The sequence below is a fragment of the Pseudorasbora parva genome, chromosome 22 (assembly GCF_024679245.1).
Source record: "Pseudorasbora parva isolate DD20220531a chromosome 22, ASM2467924v1, whole genome shotgun sequence".
NCBI lineage: Eukaryota > Metazoa > Chordata > Actinopteri > Cypriniformes > Gobionidae > Pseudorasbora > Pseudorasbora parva.
Window position 1 is genome coordinate 8365149 of NC_090193.1, and position 27351 is coordinate 8392499.

Here is a 27351-nt window from a genome sequence, read left to right on the forward strand (position 1 = left end):
TGGCTTTTGGCTTGTTCAGTTAGGGACACTTAATATTCAACTATATTACCAATCTGCCCGCATTGACACTATATGATAATTGAAATATAGTATTGTTCATTACGTTGAGATTTCCTGAAATACAAAATATGTTTCTAAAAAGTGCACAGGATTGGAATGTGTCTTTATAGAATGCAATGTGGATTATGCCAGTACTTACAGAGACAGTGGTGCTTGTTATAGGATCACCGGACACTGCTGGGCTGGGCTGGTCAACAACCTGAGATGGTTTCCTAGCCATACTTAGATTGGGCTTTGCTGCAGCAATGTGGGACCCACCAAATCTTGGCTTGGTAAACTAAAATAGGGAAAAACAATTTCAATGAAAAGATTAAATTTAAATTATATATTAAATTATATAATTGCTGCAACAAATATATAATGACATATTTGGCAAATGAGAAAAAAAATCTATTGTTCCTATATTTTATTGTGTTAATTAAAGGAACTGCTTTCTTGCTGTATAGTTAAATACAATATGCATACTGTTTTCTGTAAAATGGTGTCCCTTAAGTGGTTCATGCTGTATGTTTGCTGAATAACTGAGAAAAAGCTGGACAATGGTATAAAAGTAATTTTTTTGTGTGTGTATTACCACCCTCTTGGTTAAGAGAGCAACCTAGATGAACCTCTTAATTGGTTATTACACTTGTAATGGCCACAAAGTAGATGCTAAATGGCTGAATTTATAATATGTGTATAATTAATGGTGCATAAGTGGAATGTTACCAGAGAAATTAATGGGACAATCTCTGAGGAAACAATTATTAATAATAGAGTTCCACAGAGAAGTGTCTTAGGCCCCCTTTTATTTCTGTTATACATGAATGACATGCAAGCTGTTTGTGACTCTAATTTGTTTTTATATGCTGGTAGGTGTGAAAAACATACCAGCCAAAACTCAGCTTTTTACTTTCTGTACTTCATTATATTTCAACTTAACTGTTATACTTTAAAACGTAAAAATTTGAAAAATGTTATTACCCTTGACAAACTTGGTATAATCCTAGATGTCACAGATGGAGTAGTCTTGGGCTGGAGCCGAGGCTGAGGCTGAGGCTGACTCTGCTGTGCTGGCCCAGTAGCGGAAGGCTGTTGTTCCACAACCCTTGGTGCTGGTCCAGTAGAGACAGTGGCCTGTTTAAGACAACCACAAAAATACATACAATAATTTTTTAATGATGAAAAATGTTTAGTAAATTAATACTATATATATATATATATATATATATATATATATATATATATATATATATATATATATATATATATATATATATATATATATATATATATAATAAAAATAAATTTAAAAAATAAATAAATAAATACTTGCAACATCTTCACATTGTTACCTTTTGAGTGTGAAAACCACACATGCACTTTGGGACTGCTCCAAGTAAAGTTGTCTGGCCGCGAGACTGCATCGGACATTTTTCAATCTGTAAAAATTGACATGTAATACACAATACATGCATTTCTAACTAAACTGGAATGGCAAATTGATTTACTGTCATTTTCCAGGAAGTGTCATATTTATTTTTATATAAATTATTTTTTGTCATATGTTCTTTGAAGGGGAGACACAAAAATGTAAAATTAGAGAAAAAGTGAATGAGTTTGTTTCCCCCATTAAAAGAACAAGAGAGGTACAAGAGAGGAACATTTAATTTCACACCTTCAAACCATCCCCCAACATCCCTGCCCCCTCTCTCTCAAATCTCCAAATCTCCTCCCAGACCAAAAAAGTCTTCCATGTATTTTTTTAATAGTATGAAATAAATCTCAAATACCTGCAACATTATTTACATAAATATATATATATATATAAATAAATAATATTGATACCTGGTTTACATTAGTGTAAACCATAAGTAACAGTGCATTGTTCTAATGAATGAGATCAGGTACATGTTTGTACTGAACTCTAATTTGTTGTTCTAATGAAAGAGATCAGGTACATGTTTGTACTGAACTCTAAGTTGTTGCTCTGTTATGCAAATACATTAAACAAACGATTCTAATGTTCAATTATGCAAGTCAACAAACACTTAAGTCGTTTATTTCATGAAAAGGTCACAAAAACTAAGCACACACTCACCCTTTGATACATCTCATACCACTTTTTCTGTCGAGGAGCTGGCCTGTTACCCTCAGTTGATGGCCAAACTCCAGTGCTGGCAAACTTTTTTAGACGAATTATCCATTCATTTTCCGACATGGCTTTATGGGATTTTTTTCCAGACATTTTTTTTGACCTAGGTTAAGTCGTTTTGGACAAAACTACCCTTAATAAAATTGTTTCTTTACAAAATAAACTCAACACAACATATTCAAATGTGTAATTTGGTTTCTTACCTGTTCGCGGTGTATTTTTTGTATAAAAAATATACTTTATCCGATGACCTGATCTCCGTAAAAATGATGCTGACCTCCGTGCCAGTGATGCTCCTCTACTGAACTTTTTTTGAACTCTGACACGCCCCCCGAGAACTTTGTCATTACTTCGTGCCACCTTCGGCTCAGCTCGGAAACTTGATTGACAGCTTGACTAGCCTCCTGACACCAACTAGCGGTGACAAGCGTAAACACGCTCACAACATTTCCTTGAACTCTGATTGGTCAAATGTCGAAAATGTCAAGAAAATGTTAAGAATGGCGCTTTCTGATTGGTTGCAAATGTTATAGTGCTTCGCCGTGATTGGCTGTGGAGTTGAACATTCTTCAACATTTCCCTCAAATTGTCGGACTATCCTTCGGCAGCTGGGACTGCTAATCCATTGTGCTCTGCACGCGTGGGTTCGAATCCCATCCTCGTCGTTTGATGTCTTTAGTGTTCGAGAGTGCCAGGCAAAGTTGTTTGAAGCACTTTGCTTTAATGTACCTACCACTGCTTTAAAGTAATCATCCTAAATATAGCTGCAGAAAAACACCACATTCCAGTTTCATGCAGACACGTGACGAGGTGGCCGAGTGGTTAAGGCGACGGACTGCTAATCCATTGTGCTCTGCACGCGTGGGTTCGAATCCCATCCTCGTCGTTTGATGTCTTTAGTGTTCGAGAGTGCCAGGCAAAGTTGTTTGAAGCACTTTGCTTTAATGTACCTACTACCGCTTTAACGTTTAACCACTTTAAAGTAATCATCCTAAACATAGATGCAGAAAAACACCACATCCCAGTTTCATGCAGACGCGTGACCAGGTGGCCGAGTGGTTAAGGCGATGGACTGCTAATCCATTGTGCTCTGCACGCGTGGGTAAAGCCTAGTTCAGACTGCACGATTTTCAAACTCGTCGGGTCACAGCTCTATTCACACTGCATGACTATCTGGGGTATCATTCAGTCACTGCTGTGTTCACACTGCACGATGGTTTGACGACAGAGGAGTTCACACTGCATGACTGATCAAGAGGAAGAATCGCCGACAACTCTCTCGCTCTCCGGTGTGCAAACTACGTTTCCCAAACACACGTGCGATGTGACAAGTAAACAACGCGAGATCACACGTGCGTCAGACCGGAGTTCTCGCGCGAGACTTGGAATTGTTATTAAAAATGATAAACTGCACAAAGTTTGCTTCAAATTGTATGTGCGCTGATTTGTGGAGAAAAAGAAAAAAGATTATGGCGGAAGATATTGTTGGAGAGACAGAGGGAGCCAGGATTTTGTTCTGCAAAGACAGTTTGAGGTAAATAAATAATTATTTAATGTGCTGCTGCTATGGCTGGATGTGCAAATGTTTGGCCTTTGTTTCTGTTTGATAGAATTGTAAATATATCTATTAAAATACTGAAATTCTGCTTTATAACTCCTCCCTGAACCTCCTGCTGCCCTGTATCTCACTCTCTCATTGGCTGTCGGTGTAATTTTCAGTCAGAGCGCTGTTCACACTGCAGGAGTTTGAATCGCCGACAGGTCCAGATATTAAGCATGCCAAATATCTCACCGGCGTCGGCGACTCGTCGGCGATTCTCTCTGATCGCGTCTTTGATCATTCATACTGCGTGATTGTCACTCGCGTGCACGAGCACCGATTTGCCTGTGATCTCGGGCATTTGTCGGCGATTTCACAAAACCTGTCGGCGACTCAAAATCGGGGCAAAAATCGGACAGTGTGAACTAGGCTTTAGAATCCCATCCTCGTCGATTGATGTCTTTAGTGTTCGAGAGTGCCAGGCAAAGTTGTTTGAAGCACTTTGCTTTAATGTACCTACCACCGCTTTAACGTTTAACCAATTTAAAGTAATCATCCTAAACATAGCTGCTGAAAAACTCCAGAGCCCATTTTCATGCAGACGTGTGGCGAGGTGGCTGAGTGGTTAAGACGATGGACTGCTAATCCATTGTGCTCTGCACGTGTGGGTTTGAAACCCATCCTCAACGATGGTTGTCTTTGGTGTTCGAGAGTGCCAGGCAAAGTTGTTTGAAGCACTTTGCTTTAATGTACCTACCACAGCTTTAACGTTTAACCACTTTAAAGTAATCATCCTAAACATAGATGCAGAAAAACACAATGCACATATCTGGACATGGAACGACAGGATGGTATCAAGCTTTAAACTGCTATGCAATCAGCTTCTGGCACTGATGGCTTCATAGTGTGACTATGAAAGAGGCGAGGGAAATGCACAAAAAGATTTATTCATTGTCCTCTTCCCATTAAAAAAATTGCACTGCTTCGGTACATCTGGGAGCAGAGAATTATGGGTATTCTGGCAGCAAAAGGGGCGGGGTCATAATGCTCAGTCTCTAAGAACATATTTGAGTTCAGGATTGATTCAGCATGCCCTCTACGAGGTTGGGTAGGATAATGAAGAGTGCAAGGACACTGCAAACATTTTATGAGGTAGGATCAATGCCAGCTATGCTATGTTTTTCTAGACTCAGGCTTTCTCTCTCGGTTCTTTCCAATAAAGTAAAATTAGCACACAAAAAAACATAAGCACATCTCCTTCCATCAACACAAATGTGAGTCTCCTAACCAAAATAATACATTGCTTCTTGCTGGTCAGTCTAAGGCTCGAATCTCTCATCACCTCAACATTTTTACAACACATTAAGGTAAACTTTTTCTCCATTGTGTTAATGATAGTGGCTGCAAAGCACGAATTCAGTCCCTTCAGACATGGGACAAGGTGGTCGAGTGGTTAAGCCGATGGACTGCTAATCCATTGTGCTCTGCACGCGGGGGTTCGAATCCCATCCTTGTCGATTGATTTTTTTAGTGTTCGAGAGTGCCAGGCAAAGTTGTTTGAAGCCCTTTGCTTTAATGTACCTACCAAGCGGTGGTAACGTTTAACCACTTTAAAGTAATCGTCCTAAACATAGCTGCAGAAAAACACCACATCCCAGTTTAATGCAGCCGCATGACGAGTTGGCCGAGTGGTTAAGGCGATGGACTGCTAATCCATTGTGCTCTGCACGCATGGGTTCGAAACCCATCCTCAACGATGGTTGTCTTTAGTGTTCGAGAGTGCCAGGCAAAGTTGTTTAAACCACTTTGCTTTAAAGAACTTACCACCGCTTTAACGTTTAACTACTTTAAAGTAATCATCCTAAACATAGCTGCAGAAAAACATCACATCCCAGTTTCATGCAGACACGTAACGAGGTGGCCGAGTGGTTAAGGCGATGGACTGCTAATCCATTGTGCTCTGCACGCGTGGGTTCGAATCCCATCCTCGTCGATGGTTGTCTTTAGTGTTCGAGAGTGCCAGGCAAAGTTGTTTAAACCACTTTGCTTTAACGTACTTACCACCGCTTTAACGTTTAACCACTTTAAAGTAATCATCCTAAACATAGATGCAGAAAAACATCACATCCCAGTTTCATGCAGACGCGTGACGAGGTGGCTGAGTGGTTAAGGCGATGGACTGCTAATCCATTGTGCTCTGCACATCATGGCAACACATCATGGCATCCTCATTGTTTGATGTCTTTAGTGTTCGAGAGAGCCAGGCAAAGTTTTTTGAAGCACTTTGCTTTAATGTACCCCCATCTAGGCTAGCCCATTTTGCTCTACGGAGATCCTAGTAAAAAAAAGTCAACTGCAGGGATGCTGCTTGCATCATCCAACTGTTTACAACACATCATGGCAAGCTTTAACTGAATTACATTTTATTGATAACAGCAAAAAAGCTTGGGTTAATATCTGATAACATTCTGATTACAGGATCAATAAAACAACTTCTCTGGTGCTTGGACATGGGCGTAAGAAACTCCAAAGTACTACAGAGATTGGCTGAGAAGAGCCGAAACTTCTCCGTGTTCATGGATTCACAACCGTTTAAGAAACAGCAGACAACAGGAACAAAGGATTCTTTTCAACAAGTTGATAAGTCTCCAAAGAGACTGACAAAAATTGCCAAGGCTGACTGTATTTCAAGTCAACCTAGCGGGGTATTGGGTAAAGTTTTCAACCAGCAAAGATCACGCCTCGGATAAACCTCATAAGCTACGATATTGCCTCTGCGAAAGAATGCCCTAAAACATCACAACATCTTCGATGCACATATCTGGACATGGAACGACAGGATGGTATCAAGCTTTAAACTGCTATGCAATCAGCTTCTGGCACTGATGGCTTCATAGTGTGACTATGAAAGAGGCAAGGGAAATGCACAAAAAGATTTATTCATTGTCCTCTTCTCACTCAAAAAATTGCACTGCTTCGGTACATCTGGGAGCAGAGAATTATGGGTATTCTGGCAGCAAAGGGGCGGGATCATAATGCTCAGTCTCTAAGAACATATTTGAGTTCAGGATTGATTCAGCATGCCCTCTACGAGGTTGGGTAGGATAATGAAGAGTGCAAGGACACTGCAAACATTTTCTGAGGTAGGATCAATGCCAGCTATGCTATGTTTTTCTAGACTCAGGCTTTCTCTCTAGGTTCTTTCCAATAAAGTAAAATCAGCACACAAAAAAACATAAGCACATCTCCTTCCATCAACACAAATGTGAGTCTCCTAACCAAAATAATACATTGCTTCTTGCTGGTCAGTCTAAGGCTCGAATCTCTCATCACCTCAACATTTTTACAACACATTAAGGTAAACTTTTTCTCCGTTGTGTTAATGATAGTGGCTGCAAAGCACGAATTCTGTCATGGGACGGGACATGGGACCTTCAAACATGGGACGAGGTGGCCGAGTGGTTAAGCCGATGGACTGCTAATCCATTGTGCTTTACACGCGTGGGTTTGAATCCCATCCTCAACGATGGTTGTCTTTAGTGTTCGAGAGTGCCAGGCAAAGTTGTTTGAAGCACTTTGCTTTAATGTACCTACCACCGCTTAAACGTTTAACCACTTTAAAGTAATCATCCTAAACATAGCTGCAGAAAAACACCAGAGCCCAGTTTTATGCAGACGTGAGACGAGGTGGCCGAGTGGTTAAGGCGATGGACTGCTAATCCATTGTGCTCTGCACGCGTGGCTTCGAATCCCATCCTCGTCGTTTGATGTCTTTAGTGTTCGAGAGTGCCAGGCAAAGTTGTTTGAAGCACTTTGCTTTAATGTACCTACCACAGCTTTAACGTTTAACCACTTTAAAGTAATCATCCTAAACATAGATGCAGAAAAACACAACATCCCAGTTTTATGCAGACGCGTTTCGAGGTGGCCAAGTGGTTAAGGATATTGACTGCAAATCCATTGTGCTCTGCACGCGTGAGTTCGAATCCCATCCTCATTGTTTAATGTCTTTAGTGTTCGAGAGAGCCAGGCAAAGTTTTTTGAAGCACTTTGCTTTAATGTACCCCCATTTAGGCTAGCCCATTTTGCTCTACGGAGATCCTAGTAAAAAAAAGTCAACTGCAGGGATGCTGCTTGCATCATCCAACTGTTTACAACACATCATGGCAAGCTTTAACTGAATTACATTTTATTGATAACAGCAAAAAAGCTTGGGTTAATATCTGATAACATTCTGATTACAGGATCAATAAAACAACTTCTCTGGTGCTTGGACATGGGCGTAAGAAACTCCAAAGTACTACTGAGATTGGCTGAGAAAAGCCCAAAATCTGAGAAGCCGAAACTTCTCCGTGTTCATGGATTCACAACCGTTTACGAAACAGCAGACAACAGGAACAAAGGATTCTTTTCAACAAGTTGAAAAGTCTCCTAAGAGACTGACAAAAATTGCCAAGGCTGACTGTATTTAAAGTCAACCTAGCGGGGTATTGGGTAAAGTTTTCAACCAGCAAAGATCACGCCTCGGATAAACCTCATAGGCTACGATATTGCCTCTGCGAAAGAATGCCCTAAAACATCACAACATCTTCGATGCACATATCTGGACATGGAACGACAGGATGGTATCAAGCTTTAAACTGCTATGCAATCAGCTTCTGGCACTGATGGCTTCATAGTGTGACTATGAAAGAGGCAAGGGAAATGCACAAAAAGATTTATTCATTGTCCTCTTCTCACTCAAAAAATTGCACTGCTTCGGTACATCTGGGAGCAGAGAATTATGGGTATTCTGGCAGCAAAGGGGCGGGATCATAATGCTCAGTCTCTAAGAACATATTTGAGTTCAGGATTGATTCAGCATGCCCTCTACGAGGTTGGGTAGGATAATGAAGAGTGCAAGGACACTGCAAACATTTTCTGAGGTAGGATCAATGCCAGCTATGCTATGTTTTTCTAGACTCAGGCTTTCTCTCTAGGTTCTTTCCAATAAAGTAAAATCAGCACACAAAAAAACATAAGCACATCTCCTTCCATCAACACAAATGTGAGTCTCCTAACCAAAATAATACATTGCTTCTTGCTGGTCAGTCTAAGGCTCGAATCTCTCATCACCTCAACATTTTTACAACACATTAAGGTAAACTTTTTCTCCGTTGTGTTAATGATAGTGGCTGCAAAGCACGAATTCTGTCATGGGACGGGACATGGGACCTTCAAACATGGGACGAGGTGGCCGAGTGGTTAAGCCGATGGACTGCTAATCCATTGTGCTTTACACGCGTGGGTTTGAATCCCATCCTCAACGATGGTTGTCTTTAGTGTTCGAGAGTGCCAGGCAAAGTTGTTTACAGCACTTTGCTTTAACGTGCTTTAACGTTTAACTACTTTAAAGTAATCATCCTAAACATAGCTGCAGAAAAACACCACATCCCAGTTTAATGCAGCCGCGTGACGAGGTGGCCGAGTGGTTAAGGCGATGGACTGCTAATCCATTGTGCTCTGCACGCGTGGGTTCGAATCCCATCCACGTCGTTTGATGTCTTTAGTGTTCGAGAGTGCCAGGCAAAGTTGTTTGAAGCACTTTGCTTTAATGTACCTACCACCGCTTAAACGTTTAACCACTTTAAAGTAATCATCCTAAACATAGCTGCAGAAAAACACCAGAGCCCAGTTTTATGCAGACGTGAGACGAGGTGGCCGAGTGGTTAAGGCGATGGACTGCTAATCCATTGTGCTCTGCACGCGTGGCTTCGAATCCCATCCTCGTCGTTTGATGTCTTTAGTGTTCGAGAGTGCCAGGCAAAGTTGTTTGAAGCACTTTGCTTTAATGTACCTACCACAGCTTTAACGTTTAACCACTTTAAAGTAATCATCCTAAACATAGATGCAGAAAAACACAACATCCCAGTTTTATGCAGACGCGTTTCGAGGTGGCCAAGTGGTTAAGGATATTGACTGCAAATCCATTGTGCTCTGCACGCGTGAGTTCGAATCCCATCCTCATTGTTTAATGTCTTTAGTGTTCGAGAGAGCCAGGCAAAGTTTTTTGAAGCACTTTGCTTTAATGTACCCCCATTTAGGCTAGCCCATTTTGCTCTACGGAGATCCTAGTAAAAAAAAGTCAACTGCAGGGATGCTGCTTGCATCATCCAACTGTTTACAACACATCATGGCAAGCTTTAACTGAATTACATTTTATTGATAACAGCAAAAAAGCTTGGGTTAATATCTGATAACATTCTGATTACAGGATCAATAAAACAACTTCTCTGGTGCTTGGACATGGGCATAAGAAACTCCAAAGTACTACTGAGATTGGCTGAGAAAAGCCCAAAATCTGAGAAGCCGAAACTTCTCCGTGTTCATGGATTCACAACCGTTTACGAAACAGCAGACAACAGGAACAAAGGATTCTTTTCAACAAGTTGAAAAGTCTCCTAAGAGACTGACAAAAATTGCCAAGGCTGACTGTATTTAAAGTCAACCTAGCGGGGTATTGGGTAAAGTTTTCAACCAGCAAAGATCACGCCTCGGATAAACCTCATAGGCTACGATATTGCCTCTGCGAAAGAATGCCCTAAAACATCACAACATCTTCGATGCACATATCTGGACATGGAACGACAGGATGGTATCAAGCTTTAAACTGCTATGCAATCAGCTTCTGGCACTGATGGCTTCATAGTGTGACTATGAAAGAGGCGAGGGAAATGCACAAAAAGATTTATTCATTGTCCTCTTCTCACTCAAAAAATTGCACTGCTTCGGTACATCTGGGAGCAGAGAATTATGGGTATTCTGGCAGCAAAGGGGCGGGGTCATAATGCTCAGTCTCTAAGAACATATTTGAGTTCAGGATTGATTCAGCATGCCCTCTACGAGGTTGGGTAGGATAATGAAGAGTGCAAGGACACTGCAAACATTTTATGAAGTAGGATCAATGCCAGCTATGCTATGTTTTTCTAGACTCAGGCTTTCTCTCTAGGTTCTTTCCAATAAAGTAAAATTAGCACACAAAAAAACATAAGCACATCTCCTTCCATCAACACAAATGTGAGTCTCCTAACCAAAATAATACATTGCTTCTTGCTGGTCAGTCTAAGGCTCGAATCTCTCATCACCTCAACATTTTTACAACACATTAAGGTAAACTTTTTCTCCATTGTGTTAATGATAGTGGCTGCAAAGCACGAATTCAGTCCCTTCAGACATGGGACAAGGTGGTCGAGTGGTTAAGCCGATGGACTGCTAATCCATTGTGCTCTGCACGCGGGGGTTCGAATCCCATCCTTGTCGATTGATTTTTTTAGTGTTCGAGAGTGCCAGGCAAAGTTGTTTGAAGCCCTTTGCTTTAATGTACCTACCAAGTGGTGGTAACGTTTAACCACTTTAAAGTAATCGTCCTAAACATAGCTGCAGAAAAACACCACATCCCAGTTTAATGCAGCCGCATGACGAGTTGGCCGAGTGGTTAAGGCGATGGACTGCTAATCCATTGTGCTCTGCACGCATGGGTTCGAAACCCATCCTCAACGATGGTTGTCTTTAGTGTTCGAGAGTGCCAGGCAAAGTTGTTTAAACCACTTTGCTTTAAAGAACTTACCACCGCTTTAACGTTTAACTACTTTAAAGTAATCATCCTAAACATAGCTGCAGAAAAACATCACATCCCAGTTTCATGCAGACACGTAACGAGGTGGCCGAGTGGTTAAGGCGATGGACTGCTAATCCATTGTGCTCTGCACGCGTGGGTTCGAATCCCATCCTCGTCGATGGTTGTCTTTAGTGTTCGAGAGTGCCAGGCAAAGTTGTTTAAACCACTTTGCTTTAACGTACTTACCACCGCTTTAACGTTTAACCACTTTAAAGTAATCATCCTAAACATAGATGCAGAAAAACATCACATCCCAGTTTCATGCAGACGCGTGACGAGGTGGCTGAGTGGTTAAGGCGATGGACTGCTAATCCATTGTGCTCTGCACATCATGGCAACACATCATGGCATCCTCATTGTTTGATGTCTTTAGTGTTCGAGAGAGCCAGGCAAAGTTTTTTGAAGCACTTTGCTTTAATGTACCCCCATCTAGGCTAGCCCATTTTGCTCTACGGAGATCCTAGTAAAAAAAAGTCAACTGCAGGGATGCTGCTTGCATCATCCAACTGTTTACAACACATCATGGCAAGCTTTAACTGAATTACATTTTATTGATAACAGCAAAAAAGCTTGGGTTAATATCTGATAACATTCTGATTACAGGATCAATAAAACAACTTCTCTGGTGCTTGGACATGGGCGTAAGAAACTCCAAAGTACTACAGAGATTGGCTGAGAAGAGCCGAAACTTCTCCGTGTTCATGGATTCACAACCGTTTAAGAAACAGCAGACAACAGGAACAAAGGATTCTTTTCAACAAGTTGATAAGTCTCCAAAGAGACTGACAAAAATTGCCAAGGCTGACTGTATTTCAAGTCAACCTAGCGGGGTATTGGGTAAAGTTTTCAACCAGCAAAGATCACGCCTCGGATAAACCTCATAAGCTACGATATTGCCTCTGCGAAAGAATGCCCTAAAACATCACAACATCTTCGATGCACATATCTGGACATGGAACGACAGGATGGTATCAAGCTTTAAACTGCTATGCAATCAGCTTCTGGCACTGATGGCTTCATAGTGTGACTATGAAAGAGGCAAGGGAAATGCACAAAAAGATTTATTCATTGTCCTCTTCTCACTCAAAAAATTGCACTGCTTCGGTACATCTGGGAGCAGAGAATTATGGGTATTCTGGCAGCAAAGGGGCGGGATCATAATGCTCAGTCTCTAAGAACATATTTGAGTTCAGGATTGATTCAGCATGCCCTCTACGAGGTTGGGTAGGATAATGAAGAGTGCAAGGACACTGCAAACATTTTCTGAGGTAGGATCAATGCCAGCTATGCTATGTTTTTCTAGACTCAGGCTTTCTCTCTAGGTTCTTTCCAATAAAGTAAAATCAGCACACAAAAAAACATAAGCACATCTCCTTCCATCAACACAAATGTGAGTCTCCTAACCAAAATAATACATTGCTTCTTGCTGGTCAGTCTAAGGCTCGAATCTCTCATCACCTCAACATTTTTACAACACATTAAGGTAAACTTTTTCTCCGTTGTGTTAATGATAGTGGCTGCAAAGCACGAATTCTGTCATGGGACGGGACATGGGACCTTCAAACATGGGACGAGGTGGCCGAGTGGTTAAGCCGATGGACTGCTAATCCATTGTGCTTTACACGCGTGGGTTTGAATCCCATCCTCAACGATGGTTGTCTTTAGTGTTCGAGAGTGCCAGGCAAAGTTGTTTACAGCACTTTGCTTTAACGTGCTTTAACGTTTAACTACTTTAAAGTAATCATCCTAAACATAGCTGCAGAAAAACACCACATCCCAGTTTAATGCAGCCGCGTGACGAGGTGGCCGAGTGGTTAAGGCGATGGACTGCTAATCCATTGTGCTCTGCACGCGTGGGTTCGAATCCCATCCACGTCGTTTGATGTCTTTAGTGTTCGAGAGTGCCAGGCAAAGTTGTTTGAAGCACTTTGCTTTAATGTACCTACCACCGCTTAAACGTTTAACCACTTTAAAGTAATCATCCTAAACATAGCTGCAGAAAAACACCAGAGCCCAGTTTTATGCAGACGTGAGACGAGGTGGCCGAGTGGTTAAGGCGATGGACTGCTAATCCATTGTGCTCTGCACGCGTGGCTTCGAATCCCATCCTCGTCGTTTGATGTCTTTAGTGTTCGAGAGTGCCAGGCAAAGTTGTTTGAAGCACTTTGCTTTAATGTACCTACCACAGCTTTAACGTTTAACCACTTTAAAGTAATCATCCTAAACATAGATGCAGAAAAACACAACATCCCAGTTTTATGCAGACGCGTTTCGAGGTGGCCAAGTGGTTAAGGATATTGACTGCAAATCCATTGTGCTCTGCACGCGTGAGTTCGAATCCCATCCTCATTGTTTAATGTCTTTAGTGTTCGAGAGAGCCAGGCAAAGTTTTTTGAAGCACTTTGCTTTAATGTACCCCCATTTAGGCTAGCCCATTTTGCTCTACGGAGATCCTAGTAAAAAAAAGTCAACTGCAGGGATGCTGCTTGCATCATCCAACTGTTTACAACACATCATGGCAAGCTTTAACTGAATTACATTTTATTGATAACAGCAAAAAAGCTTGGGTTAATATCTGATAACATTCTGATTACAGGATCAATAAAACAACTTCTCTGGTGCTTGGACATGGGCATAAGAAACTCCAAAGTACTACTGAGATTGGCTGAGAAAAGCCCAAAATCTGAGAAGCCGAAACTTCTCCGTGTTCATGGATTCACAACCGTTTACGAAACAGCAGACAACAGGAACAAAGGATTCTTTTCAACAAGTTGAAAAGTCTCCTAAGAGACTGACAAAAATTGCCAAGGCTGACTGTATTTAAAGTCAACCTAGCGGGGTATTGGGTAAAGTTTTCAACCAGCAAAGATCACGCCTCGGATAAACCTCATAGGCTACGATATTGCCTCTGCGAAAGAATGCCCTAAAACATCACAACATCTTCGATGCACATATCTGGACATGGAACGACAGGATGGTATCAAGCTTTAAACTGCTATGCAATCAGCTTCTGGCACTGATGGCTTCATAGTGTGACTATGAAAGAGGCGAGGGAAATGCACAAAAAGATTTATTCATTGTCCTCTTCTCACTCAAAAAATTGCACTGCTTCGGTACATCTGGGAGCAGAGAATTATGGGTATTCTGGCAGCAAAGGGGCGGGGTCATAATGCTCAGTCTCTAAGAACATATTTGAGTTCAGGATTGATTCAGCATGCCCTCTACGAGGTTGGGTAGGATAATGAAGAGTGCAAGGACACTGCAAACATTTTATGAAGTAGGATCAATGCCAGCTATGCTATGTTTTTCTAGACTCAGGCTTTCTCTCTAGGTTCTTTCCAATAAAGTAAAATTAGCACACAAAAAAACATAAGCACATCTCCTTCCATCAACACAAATGTGAGTCTCCTAACCAAAATAATACATTGCTTCTTGCTGGTCAGTCTAAGGCTCGAATCTCTCATCACCTCAACATTTTTACAACACATTAAGGTAAACTTTTTCTCCATTGTGTTAATGATAGTGGCTGCAAAGCACGAATTCAGTCCCTTCAGACATGGGACAAGGTGGTCGAGTGGTTAAGCCGATGGACTGCTAATCCATTGTGCTCTGCACGCGGGGGTTCGAATCCCATCCTTGTCGATTGATTTTTTTAGTGTTCGAGAGTGCCAGGCAAAGTTGTTTGAAGCCCTTTGCTTTAATGTACCTACCAAGTGGTGGTAACGTTTAACCACTTTAAAGTAATCGTCCTAAACATAGCTGCAGAAAAACACCACATCCCAGTTTAATGCAGCCGCATGACGAGTTGGCCGAGTGGTTAAGGCGATGGACTGCTAATCCATTGTGCTCTGCACGCATGGGTTCGAAACCCATCCTCAACGATGGTTGTCTTTAGTGTTCGAGAGTGCCAGGCAAAGTTGTTTAAACCACTTTGCTTTAAAGAACTTACCACCGCTTTAACGTTTAACTACTTTAAAGTAATCATCCTAAACATAGCTGCAGAAAAACATCACATCCCAGTTTCATGCAGACACGTAACGAGGTGGCCGAGTGGTTAAGGCGATGGACTGCTAATCCATTGTGCTCTGCACGCGTGGGTTCGAATCCCATCCTCGTCGATGGTTGTCTTTAGTGTTCGAGAGTGCCAGGCAAAGTTGTTTAAACCACTTTGCTTTAACGTACTTACCACCGCTTTAACGTTTAACCACTTTAAAGTAATCATCCTAAACATAGATGCAGAAAAACATCACATCCCAGTTTCATGCAGACGCGTGACGAGGTGGCTGAGTGGTTAAGGCGATGGACTGCTAATCCATTGTGCTCTGCACATCATGGCAACACATCATGGCATCCTCATTGTTTGATGTCTTTAGTGTTCGAGAGAGCCAGGCAAAGTTTTTTGAAGCACTTTGCTTTAATGTACCCCCATCTAGGCTAGCCCATTTTGCTCTACGGAGATCCTAGTAAAAAAAAGTCAACTGCAGGGATGCTGCTTGCATCATCCAACTGTTTACAACACATCATGGCAAGCTTTAACTGAATTACATTTTATTGATAACAGCAAAAAAGCTTGGGTTAATATCTGATAACATTCTGATTACAGGATCAATAAAACAACTTCTCTGGTGCTTGGACATGGGCGTAAGAAACTCCAAAGTACTACAGAGATTGGCTGAGAAGAGCCGAAACTTCTCCGTGTTCATGGATTCACAACCGTTTAAGAAACAGCAGACAACAGGAACAAAGGATTCTTTTCAACAAGTTGATAAGTCTCCAAAGAGACTGACAAAAATTGCCAAGGCTGACTGTATTTCAAGTCAACCTAGCGGGGTATTGGGTAAAGTTTTCAACCAGCAAAGATCACGCCTCGGATAAACCTCATAAGCTACGATATTGCCTCTGCGAAAGAATGCCCTAAAACATCACAACATCTTCGATGCACATATCTGGACATGGAACGACAGGATGGTATCAAGCTTTAAACTGCTATGCAATCAGCTTCTGGCACTGATGGCTTCATAGTGTGACTATGAAAGAGGCAAGGGAAATGCACAAAAAGATTTATTCATTGTCCTCTTCTCACTCAAAAAATTGCACTGCTTCGGTACATCTGGGAGCAGAGAATTATGGGTATTCTGGCAGCAAAGGGGCGGGATCATAATGCTCAGTCTCTAAGAACATATTTGAGTTCAGGATTGATTCAGCATGCCCTCTACGAGGTTGGGTAGGATAATGAAGAGTGCAAGGACACTGCAAACATTTTCTGAGGTAGGATCAATGCCAGCTATGCTATGTTTTTCTAGACTCAGGCTTTCTCTCTAGGTTCTTTCCAATAAAGTAAAATCAGCACACAAAAAAACATAAGCACATCTCCTTCCATCAACACAAATGTGAGTCTCCTAACCAAAATAATACATTGCTTCTTGCTGGTCAGTCTAAGGCTCGAATCTCTCATCACCTCAACATTTTTACAACACATTAAGGTAAACTTTTTCTCCGTTGTGTTAATGATAGTGGCTGCAAAGCACGAATTCTGTCATGGGACGGGACATGGGACCTTCAAACATGGGACGAGGTGGCCGAGTGGTTAAGCCGATGGACTGCTAATCCATTGTGCTTTACACGCGTGGGTTTGAATCCCATCCTCAACGATGGTTGTCTTTAGTGTTCGAGAGTGCCAGGCAAAGTTGTTTACAGCACTTTGCTTTAACGTGCTTTAACGTTTAACTACTTTAAAGTAATCATCCTAAACATAGCTGCAGAAAAACACCACATCCCAGTTTAATGCAGCCGCGTGACGAGGTGGCCGAGTGGTTAAGGCGATGGACTGCTAATCCATTGTGCTCTGCACGCGTGGGTTCGAATCCCATCCACGTCGTTTGATGTCTTTAGTGTTCGAGAGTGCCAGGCAAAGTTGTTTGAAGCACTTTGCTTTAATGTACCTACCACCGCTTAAACGTTTAACCACTTTAAAGTAATCATCCTAAACATAGCTGCAGAAAAACACCAGAGCCCAGTTTTATGCAGACGTGAGACGAGGTGGCCGAGTGGTTAAGGCGATGGACTGCTAATCCATTGTGCTCTGCACGCGTGGCTTCGAATCCCATCCTCGTCGTTTGATGTCTTTAGTGTTCGAGAGTGCCAGGCAAAGTTGTTTGAAGCACTTTGCTTTAATGTACCTACCACAGCTTTAACGTTTAACCACTTTAAAGTAATCATCCTAAACATAGATGCAGAAAAACACAACATCCCAGTTTTATGCAGACGCGTTTCGAGGTGGCCAAGTGGTTAAGGATATTGACTGCAAATCCATTGTGCTCTGCACGCGTGAGTTCGAATCCCATCCTCATTGTTTAATGTCTTTAGTGTTCGAGAGAGCCAGGCAAAGTTTTTTGAAGCACTTTGCTTTAATGTACCCCCATTTAGGCTAGCCCATTTTGCTCTACGGAGATCCTAGTAAAAAAAAGTCAACTGCAGGGATGCTGCTTGCATCATCCAACTGTTTACAACACATCATGGCAAGCTTTAACTGAATTACATTTTATTGATAACAGCAAAAAAGCTTGGGTTAATATCTGATAACATTCTGATTACAGGATCAATAAAACAACTTCTCTGGTGCTTGGACATGGGCATAAGAAACTCCAAAGTACTACTGAGATTGGCTGAGAAAAGCCCAAAATCTGAGAAGCCGAAACTTCTCCGTGTTCATGGATTCACAACCGTTTACGAAACAGCAGACAACAGGAACAAAGGATTCTTTTCAACAAGTTGAAAAGTCTCCTAAGAGACTGACAAAAATTGCCAAGGCTGACTGTATTTAAAGTCAACCTAGCGGGGTATTGGGTAAAGTTTTCAACCAGCAAAGATCACGCCTCGGATAAACCTCATAGGCTACGATATTGCCTCTGCGAAAGAATGCCCTAAAACATCACAACATCTTCGATGCACATATCTGGACATGGAACGACAGGATGGTATCAAGCTTTAAACTGCTATGCAATCAGCTTCTGGCACTGATGGCTTCATAGTGTGACTATGAAAGAGGCGAGGGAAATGCACAAAAAGATTTATTCATTGTCCTCTTCTCACTCAAAAAATTGCACTGCTTCGGTACATCTGGGAGCAGAGAATTATGGGTATTCTGGCAGCAAAGGGGCGGGGTCATAATGCTCAGTCTCTAAGAACATATTTGAGTTCAGGATTGATTCAGCATGCCCTCTACGAGGTTGGGTAGGATAATGAAGAGTGCAAGGACACTGCAAACATTTTATGAAGTAGGATCAATGCCAGCTATGCTATGTTTTTCTAGACTCAGGCTTTCTCTCTAGGTTCTTTCCAATAAAGTAAAATTAGCACACAAAAAAACATAAGCACATCTCCTTCCATCAACACAAATGTGAGTCTCCTAACCAAAATAATACATTGCTTCTTGCTGGTCAGTCTAAGGCTCGAATCTCTCATCACCTCAACATTTTTACAACACATTAAGGTAAACTTTTTCTCCATTGTGTTAATGATAGTGGCTGCAAAGCACGAATTCAGTCCCTTCAGACATGGGACAAGGTGGTCGAGTGGTTAAGCCGATGGACTGCTAATCCATTGTGCTCTGCACGCGGGGGTTCGAATCCCATCCTTGTCGATTGATTTTTTTAGTGTTCGAGAGTGCCAGGCAAAGTTGTTTGAAGCCCTTTGCTTTAATGTACCTACCAAGTGGTGGTAACGTTTAACCACTTTAAAGTAATCGTCCTAAACATAGCTGCAGAAAAACACCACATCCCAGTTTAATGCAGCCGCATGACGAGTTGGCCGAGTGGTTAAGGCGATGGACTGCTAATCCATTGTGCTCTGCACGCATGGGTTCGAAACCCATCCTCAACGATGGTTGTCTTTAGTGTTCGAGAGTGCCAGGCAAAGTTGTTTAAACCACTTTGCTTTAAAGAACTTACCACCGCTTTAACGTTTAACTACTTTAAAGTAATCATCCTAAACATAGCTGCAGAAAAACATCACATCCCAGTTTCATGCAGACACGTAACGAGGTGGCCGAGTGGTTAAGGCGATGGACTGCTAATCCATTGTGCTCTGCACGCGTGGGTTCGAATCCCATCCTCGTCGATGGTTGTCTTTAGTGTTCGAGAGTGCCAGGCAAAGTTGTTTAAACCACTTTGCTTTAACGTACTTACCACCGCTTTAACGTTTAACCACTTTAAAGTAATCATCCTAAACATAGATGCAGAAAAACATCACATCCCAGTTTCATGCAGACGCGTGACGAGGTGGCTGAGTGGTTAAGGCGATGGACTGCTAATCCATTGTGCTCTGCACATCATGGCAACACATCATGGCATCCTCATTGTTTGATGTCTTTAGTGTTCGAGAGAGCCAGGCAAAGTTTTTTGAAGCACTTTGCTTTAATGTACCCCCATCTAGGCTAGCCCATTTTGCTCTACGGAGATCCTAGTAAAAAAAAGTCAACTGCAGGGATGCTGCTTGCATCATCCAACTGTTTACAACACATCATGGCAAGCTTTAACTGAATTACATTTTATTGATAACAGCAAAAAAGCTTGGGTTAATATCTGATAACATTCTGATTACAGGATCAATAAAACAACTTCTCTGGTGCTTGGACATGGGCGTAAGAAACTCCAAAGTACTACAGAGATTGGCTGAGAAGAGCCGAAACTTCTCCGTGTTCATGGATTCACAACCGTTTAAGAAACAGCAGACAACAGGAACAAAGGATTCTTTTCAACAAGTTGATAAGTCTCCAAAGAGACTGACAAAAATTGCCAAGGCTGACTGTATTTCAAGTCAACCTAGCAGGGTATTGGGGAAAGTTTTCAACCAGCAAAGATCACGCCTCGGATAAACCTCATAAGCTACGATATTGCCTCTGCGAAAGAATGCCCTAAAACATCACAACATCTTCGATGCACATATCTGGACATGGAACGACAGGATGGTATCAAGCTTTAAACTGCTATGCAATCAGCTTCTGGCACTGATGGCTTCATAGTGTGACTATGAAAGAGGCAAGGGAAATGCACAAAAAGATTTATTCATTGTCCTCTTCTCACTCAAAAAATTGCACTGCTTCGGTACATCTGGGAGCAGAGAATTATGGGTATTCTGGCAGCAAAGGGGCGGGATCATAATGCTCAGTCTCTAAGAACATATTTGAGTTCAGGATTGATTCAGCATGCCCTCTACGAGGTTGGGTAGGATAATGAAGAGTGCAAGGACACTGCAAACATTTTCTGAGGTAGGATCAATGCCAGCTATGCTATGTTTTTCTAGACTCAGGCTTTCTCTCTAGGTTCTTTCCAATAAAGTAAAATCAGCACACAAAAAAACATAAGCACATCTCCTTCCATCAACACAAATGTGAGTCTCCTAACCAAAATAATACATTGCTTCTTGCTGGTCAGTCTAAGGCTCGAATCTCTCATCACCTCAACATTTTTACAACACATTAAGGTAAACTTTTTCTCCGTTGTGTTAATGATAGTGGCTGCAAAGCACGAATTCTGTCATGGGACGGGACATGGGACCTTCAAACATGGGACGAGGTGGCCGAGTGGTTAAGCCGATGGACTGCTAATCCATTGTGCTTTACACGCGTGGGTTTGAATCCCATCCTCAACGATGGTTGTCTTTAGTGTTCGAGAGTGCCAGGCAAAGTTGTTTACAGCACTTTGCTTTAACGTGCTTTAACGTTTAACTACTTTAAAGTAATCATCCTAAACATAGCTGCAGAAAAACACCACATCCCAGTTTAATGCAGCCGCGTGACGAGGTGGCTGAGTGGTTAAGGCGATGGACTGCTAATCCATTGTGCTCTGCACGCGTGGGTTCGAATCCCATCCACGTCGTTTGATGTCTTTAGTGTTCGAGAGTGCCAGGCAAAGTTGTTTGAAGCACTTTGCTTTAATGTACCTACCACCGCTTAAACGTTTAACCACTTTAAAGTAATCATCCTAAACATAGCTGCAGAAAAACACCAGAGCCCAGTTTTATGCAGACGTGAGACGAGGTGGCCGAGTGGTTAAGGCGATGGACTGCTAATCCATTGTGCTCTGCACGCGTGGCTTCGAATCCCATCCTCGTCGTTTGATGTCTTTAGTGTTCGAGAGTGCCAGGCAAAGTTGTTTGAAGCACTTTGCTTTAATGTACCTACCACAGCTTTAACGTTTAACCACTTTAAAGTAATCATCCTAAACATAGATGCAGAAAAACACAACATCCCAGTTTTATGCAGACGCGTTTCGAGGTGGCCAAGTGGTTAAGGATATTGACTGCAAATCCATTGTGCTCTGCACGCGTGAGTTCGAATCCCATCCTCATTGTTTAATGTCTTTAGTGTTCGAGAGAGCCAGGCAAAGTTTTTTGAAGCACTTTGCTTTAATGTACCCCCATTTAGGCTAGCCCATTTTGCTCTACGGAGATCCTAGTAAAAAAAAGTCAACTGCAGGGATGCTGCTTGCATCATCCAACTGTTTACAACACATCATGGCAAGCTTTAACTGAATTACATTTTATTGATAACAGCAAAAAAGCTTGGGTTAATATCTGATAACATTCTGATTACAGGATCAATAAAACAACTTCTCTGGTGCTTGGACATGGGCATAAGAAACTCCAAAGTACTACTGAGATTGGCTGAGAAAAGCCCAAAATCTGAGAAGCCGAAACTTCTCCGTGTTCATGGATTCACAACCGTTTACGAAACAGCAGACAACAGGAACAAAGGATTCTTTTCAACAAGTTGAAAAGTCTCCTAAGAGACTGACAAAAATTGCCAAGGCTGACTGTATTTAAAGTCAACCTAGCGGGGTATTGGGTAAAGTTTTCAACCAGCAAAGATCACGCCTCGGATAAACCTCATAGGCTACGATATTGCCTCTGCGAAAGAATGCCCTAAAACATCACAACATCTTCGATGCACATATCTGGACATGGAACGACAGGATGGTATCAAGCTTTAAACTGCTATGCAATCAGCTTCTGGCACTGATGGCTTCATAGTGTGACTATGAAAGAGGCGAGGGAAATGCACAAAAAGATTTATTCATTGTCCTCTTCTCACTCAAAAAATTGCACTGCTTCGGTACATCTGGGAGCAGAGAATTATGGGTATTCTGGCAGCAAAGGGGCGGGGTCATAATGCTCAGTCTCTAAGAACATATTTGAGTTCAGGATTGATTCAGCATGCCCTCTACGAGGTTGGGTAGGATAATGAAGAGTGCAAGGACACTGCAAACATTTTATGAAGTAGGATCAATGCCAGCTATGCTATGTTTTTCTAGACTCAGGCTTTCTCTCTAGGTTCTTTCCAATAAAGTAAAATTAGCACACAAAAAAACATAAGCACATCTCCTTCCATCAACACAAATGTGAGTCTCCTAACCAAAATAATACATTGCTTCTTGCTGGTCAGTCTAAGGCTCGAATCTCTCATCACCTCAACATTTTTACAACACATTAAGGTAAACTTTTTCTCCATTGTGTTAATGATAGTGGCTGCAAAGCACGAATTCAGTCCCTTCAGACATGGGACAAGGTGGTCGAGTGGTTAAGCCGATGGACTGCTAATCCATTGTGCTCTGCACGCGGGGGTTCGAATCCCATCCTTGTCGATTGATTTTTTTAGTGTTCGAGAGTGCCAGGCAAAGTTGTTTGAAGCCCTTTGCTTTAATGTACCTACCAAGTGGTGGTAACGTTTAACCACTTTAAAGTAATCGTCCTAAACATAGCTGCAGAAAAACACCACATCCCAGTTTAATGCAGCCGCATGACGAGTTGGCCGAGTGGTTAAGGCGATGGACTGCTAATCCATTGTGCTCTGCACGCATGGGTTCGAAACCCATCCTCAACGATGGTTGTCTTTAGTGTTCGAGAGTGCCAGGCAAAGTTGTTTAAACCACTTTGCTTTAAAGAACTTACCACCGCTTTAACGTTTAACTACTTTAAAGTAATCATCCTAAACATAGCTGCAGAAAAACATCACATCCCAGTTTCATGCAGACACGTAACGAGGTGGCCGAGTGGTTAAGGCGATGGACTGCTAATCCATTGTGCTCTGCACGCGTGGGTTCGAATCCCATCCTCGTCGATGGTTGTCTTTAGTGTTCGAGAGTGCCAGGCAAAGTTGTTTAAACCACTTTGCTTTAACGTACTTACCACCGCTTTAACGTTTAACCACTTTAAAGTAATCATCCTAAACATAGATGCAGAAAAACATCACATCCCAGTTTCATGCAGACGCGTGACGAGGTGGCTGAGTGGTTAAGGCGATGGACTGCTAATCCATTGTGCTCTGCACATCATGGCAACACATCATGGCATCCTCATTGTTTGATGTCTTTAGTGTTCGAGAGAGCCAGGCAAAGTTTTTTGAAGCACTTTGCTTTAATGTACCCCCATCTAGGCTAGCCCATTTTGCTCTACGGAGATCCTAGTAAAAAAAAGTCAACTGCAGGGATGCTGCTTGCATCATCCAACTGTTTACAACACATCATGGCAAGCTTTAACTGAATTACATTTTATTGATAACAGCAAAAAAGCTTGGGTTAATATCTGATAACATTCTGATTACAGGATCAATAAAACAACTTCTCTGGTGCTTGGACATGGGCGTAAGAAACTCCAAAGTACTACAGAGATTGGCTGAGAAGAGCCGAAACTTCTCCGTGTTCATGGATTCACAACCGTTTAAGAAACAGCAGACAACAGGAACAAAGGATTCTTTTCAACAAGTTGATAAGTCTCCAAAGAGACTGACAAAAATTGCCAAGGCTGACTGTATTTCAAGTCAACCTAGCGGGGTATTGGGTAAAGTTTTCAACCAGCAAAGATCACGCCTCGGATAAACCTCATAAGCTACGATATTGCCTCTGCGAAAGAATGCCCTAAAACATCACAACATCTTCGATGCACATATCTGGACATGGAACGACAGGATGGTATCAAGCTTTAAACTGCTATGCAATCAGCTTCTGGCACTGATGGCTTCATAGTGTGACTATGAAAGAGGCAAGGGAAATGCACAAAAAGATTTATTCATTGTCCTCTTCTCACTCAAAAAATTGCACTGCTTCGGTACATCTGGGAGCAGAGAATTATGGGTATTCTGGCAGCAAAGGGGCGGGATCATAATGCTCAGTCTCTAAGAACATATTTGAGTTCAGGATTGATTCAGCATGCCCTCTACGAGGTTGGGTAGGATAATGAAGAGTGCAAGGACACTGCAAACATTTTCTGAGGTAGGATCAATGCCAGCTATGCTATGTTTTTCTAGACTCAGGCTTTCTCTCTAGGTTCTTTCCAATAAAGTAAAATCAGCACACAAAAAAACATAAGCACATCTCCTTCCATCAACACAAATGTGAGTCTCCTAACCAAAATAATACATTGCTTCTTGCTGGTCAGTCTAAGGCTCGAATCTCTCATCACCTCAACATTTTTACAACACATTAAGGTAAACTTTTTCTCCGTTGTGTTAATGATAGTGGCTGCAAAGCACGAATTCTGTCATGGGACGGGACATGGGACCTTCAAACATGGGACGAGGTGGCCGAGTGGTTAAGCCGATGGACTGCTAATCCATTGTGCTTTACACGCGTGGGTTTGAATCCCATCCTCAACGATGGTTGTCTTTAGTGTTCGAGAGTGCCAGGCAAAGTTGTTTACAGCACTTTGCTTTAACGTGCTTTAACGTTTAACTACTTTAAAGTAATCATCCTAAACATAGCTGCAGAAAAACACCACATCCCAGTTTAATGCAGCCGCGTGACGAGGTGGCCGAGTGGTTAAGGCGATGGACTGCTAATCCATTGTGCTCTGCACGCGTGGGTTCGAATCCCATCCACGTCGTTTGATGTCTTTAGTGTTCGAGAGTGCCAGGCAAAGTTGTTTGAAGCACTTTGCTTTAATGTACCTACCACCGCTTAAACGTTTAACCACTTTAAAGTAATCATCCTAAACATAGCTGCAGAAAAACACCAGAGCCCAGTTTTATGCAGACGTGAGACGAGGTGGCCGAGTGGTTAAGGCGATGGACTGCTAATCCATTGTGCTCTGCACGCGTGGCTTCGAATCCCATCCTCGTCGTTTGATGTCTTTAGTGTTCGAGAGTGCCAGGCAAAGTTGTTTGAAGCACTTTGCTTTAATGTACCTACCACAGCTTTAACGTTTAACCACTTTAAAGTAATCATCCTAAACATAGATGCAGAAAAACACAACATCCCAGTTTTATGCAGACGCGTTTCGAGGTGGCCAAGTGGTTAAGGATATTGACTGCAAATCCATTGTGCTCTGCACGCGTGAGTTCGAATCCCATCCTCATTGTTTAATGTCTTTAGTGTTCGAGAGAGCCAGGCAAAGTTTTTTGAAGCACTTTGCTTTAATGTACCCCCATTTAGGCTAGCCCATTTTGCTCTACGGAGATCCTAGTAAAAAAAAGTCAACTGCAGGGATGCTGCTTGCATCATCCAACTGTTTACAACACATCATGGCAAGCTTTAACTGAATTACATTTTATTGATAACAGCAAAAAAGCTTGGGTTAATATCTGATAACATTCTGATTACAGGATCAATAAAACAACTTCTCTGGTGCTTGGACATGGGCATAAGAAACTCCAAAGTACTACTGAGATTGGCTGAGAAAAGCCCAAAATCTGAGAAGCCGAAACTTCTCCGTGTTCATGGATTCACAACCGTTTACGAAACAGCAGACAACAGGAACAAAGGATTCTTTTCAACAAGTTGAAAAGTCTCCTAAGAGACTGACAAAAATTGCCAAGGCTGACTGTATTTAAAGTCAACCTAGCGGGGTATTGGGTAAAGTTTTCAACCAGCAAAGATCACGCCTCGGATAAACCTCATAGGCTACGATATTGCCTCTGCGAAAGAATGCCCTAAAACATCACAACATCTTCGATGCACATATCTGGACATGGAACGACAGGATGGTATCAAGCTTTAAACTGCTATGCAATCAGCTTCTGGCACTGATGGCTTCATAGTGTGACTATGAAAGAGGCGAGGGAAATGCACAAAAAGATTTATTCATTGTCCTCTTCTCACTCAAAAAATTGCACTGCTTCGGTACATCTGGGAGCAGAGAATTATGGGTATTCTGGCAGCAAAGGGGCGGGGTCATAATGCTCAGTCTCTAAGAACATATTTGAGTTCAGGATTGATTCAGCATGCCCTCTACGAGGTTGGGTAGGATAATGAAGAGTGCAAGGACACTGCAAACATTTTATGAAGTAGGATCAATGCCAGCTATGCTATGTTTTTCTAGACTCAGGCTTTCTCTCTAGGTTCTTTCCAATAAAGTAAAATTAGCACACAAAAAAACATAAGCACATCTCCTTCCATCAACACAAATGTGAGTCTCCTAACCAAAATAATACATTGCTTCTTGCTGGTCAGTCTAAGGCTCGAATCTCTCATCACCTCAACATTTTTACAACACATTAAGGTAAACTTTTTCTCCATTGTGTTAATGATAGTGGCTGCAAAGCACGAATTCAGTCCCTTCAGACATGGGACAAGGTGGTCGAGTGGTTAAGCCGATGGACTGCTAATCCATTGTGCTCTGCACGCGGGGGTTCGAATCCCATCCTTGTCGATTGATTTTTTTAGTGTTCGAGAGTGCCAGGCAAAGTTGTTTGAAGCCCTTTGCTTTAATGTACCTACCAAGTGGTGGTAACGTTTAACCACTTTAAAGTAATCGTCCTAAACATAGCTGCAGAAAAACACCACATCCCAGTTTAATGCAGCCGCATGACGAGTTGGCCGAGTGGTTAAGGCGATGGACTGCTAATCCATTGTGCTCTGCACGCATGGGTTCGAAACCCATCCTCAACGATGGTTGTCTTTAGTGTTCGAGAGTGCCAGGCAAAGTTGTTTAAACCACTTTGCTTTAAAGAACTTACCACCGCTTTAA

The 27351-nt window shown here is 42.0% G+C and overlaps 16 non-coding genes across 16 annotated transcripts; 5 read left to right on the forward strand and 11 right to left on the reverse strand.

Annotated features, from left to right (window-relative positions):
• The first annotated feature begins 5645 nt into the window (after window positions 1–5645).
• trnas-gcu (transfer RNA serine (anticodon GCU)) lies at window positions 5646–5727 on the forward strand. The gene has a single exon. It is a non-coding gene; the product is annotated as a tRNA-Ser (tRNA).
• A 652-nt stretch (window positions 5728–6379) lies between these two features.
• LOC137058992 (U4 spliceosomal RNA) lies at window positions 6380–6520 on the reverse strand. Its single transcript, XR_010900952.1, has one exon. It is a non-coding gene; the product is annotated as a U4 spliceosomal RNA (small nuclear RNA).
• Window positions 6521–8161: 1641 nt separating this feature from the next.
• LOC137058923 (U4 spliceosomal RNA) lies at window positions 8162–8302 on the reverse strand. Its single transcript, XR_010900888.1, has one exon. It is a non-coding gene; the product is annotated as a U4 spliceosomal RNA (small nuclear RNA).
• A 1868-nt stretch (window positions 8303–10170) lies between these two features.
• Window positions 10171–10311, reverse strand: LOC137058925 (U4 spliceosomal RNA). The gene has a single exon (XR_010900889.1). It is a non-coding gene; the product is annotated as a U4 spliceosomal RNA (small nuclear RNA).
• A 1116-nt stretch (window positions 10312–11427) lies between these two features.
• trnas-gcu (transfer RNA serine (anticodon GCU)) lies at window positions 11428–11509 on the forward strand. Its single transcript has one exon. It is a non-coding gene; the product is annotated as a tRNA-Ser (tRNA).
• Window positions 11510–12161: 652 nt separating this feature from the next.
• Window positions 12162–12302, reverse strand: LOC137058993 (U4 spliceosomal RNA). Its single transcript, XR_010900953.1, has one exon. It is a non-coding gene; the product is annotated as a U4 spliceosomal RNA (small nuclear RNA).
• Window positions 12303–14170: 1868 nt separating this feature from the next.
• LOC137058926 (U4 spliceosomal RNA) lies at window positions 14171–14311 on the reverse strand. The gene has a single exon (XR_010900890.1). It is a non-coding gene; the product is annotated as a U4 spliceosomal RNA (small nuclear RNA).
• Window positions 14312–15427: 1116 nt separating this feature from the next.
• trnas-gcu (transfer RNA serine (anticodon GCU)) lies at window positions 15428–15509 on the forward strand. The gene has a single exon. It is a non-coding gene; the product is annotated as a tRNA-Ser (tRNA).
• Window positions 15510–16161: 652 nt separating this feature from the next.
• On the reverse strand, window positions 16162–16302 carry LOC137058994 (U4 spliceosomal RNA). Its single transcript, XR_010900954.1, has one exon. It is a non-coding gene; the product is annotated as a U4 spliceosomal RNA (small nuclear RNA).
• A 1868-nt stretch (window positions 16303–18170) lies between these two features.
• On the reverse strand, window positions 18171–18311 carry LOC137058927 (U4 spliceosomal RNA). Its single transcript, XR_010900891.1, has one exon. It is a non-coding gene; the product is annotated as a U4 spliceosomal RNA (small nuclear RNA).
• Window positions 18312–19427: 1116 nt separating this feature from the next.
• Window positions 19428–19509, forward strand: trnas-gcu (transfer RNA serine (anticodon GCU)). The gene has a single exon. It is a non-coding gene; the product is annotated as a tRNA-Ser (tRNA).
• Window positions 19510–20161: 652 nt separating this feature from the next.
• Window positions 20162–20302, reverse strand: LOC137059020 (U4 spliceosomal RNA). The gene has a single exon (XR_010900978.1). It is a non-coding gene; the product is annotated as a U4 spliceosomal RNA (small nuclear RNA).
• Window positions 20303–22170: 1868 nt separating this feature from the next.
• Window positions 22171–22311, reverse strand: LOC137058928 (U4 spliceosomal RNA). The gene has a single exon (XR_010900892.1). It is a non-coding gene; the product is annotated as a U4 spliceosomal RNA (small nuclear RNA).
• A 1116-nt stretch (window positions 22312–23427) lies between these two features.
• On the forward strand, window positions 23428–23509 carry trnas-gcu (transfer RNA serine (anticodon GCU)). The gene has a single exon. It is a non-coding gene; the product is annotated as a tRNA-Ser (tRNA).
• Window positions 23510–24161: 652 nt separating this feature from the next.
• Window positions 24162–24302, reverse strand: LOC137058996 (U4 spliceosomal RNA). The gene has a single exon (XR_010900955.1). It is a non-coding gene; the product is annotated as a U4 spliceosomal RNA (small nuclear RNA).
• A 1868-nt stretch (window positions 24303–26170) lies between these two features.
• LOC137058930 (U4 spliceosomal RNA) lies at window positions 26171–26311 on the reverse strand. Its single transcript, XR_010900893.1, has one exon. It is a non-coding gene; the product is annotated as a U4 spliceosomal RNA (small nuclear RNA).
• Window positions 26312–27351: the final 1040 nt, after the last annotated feature.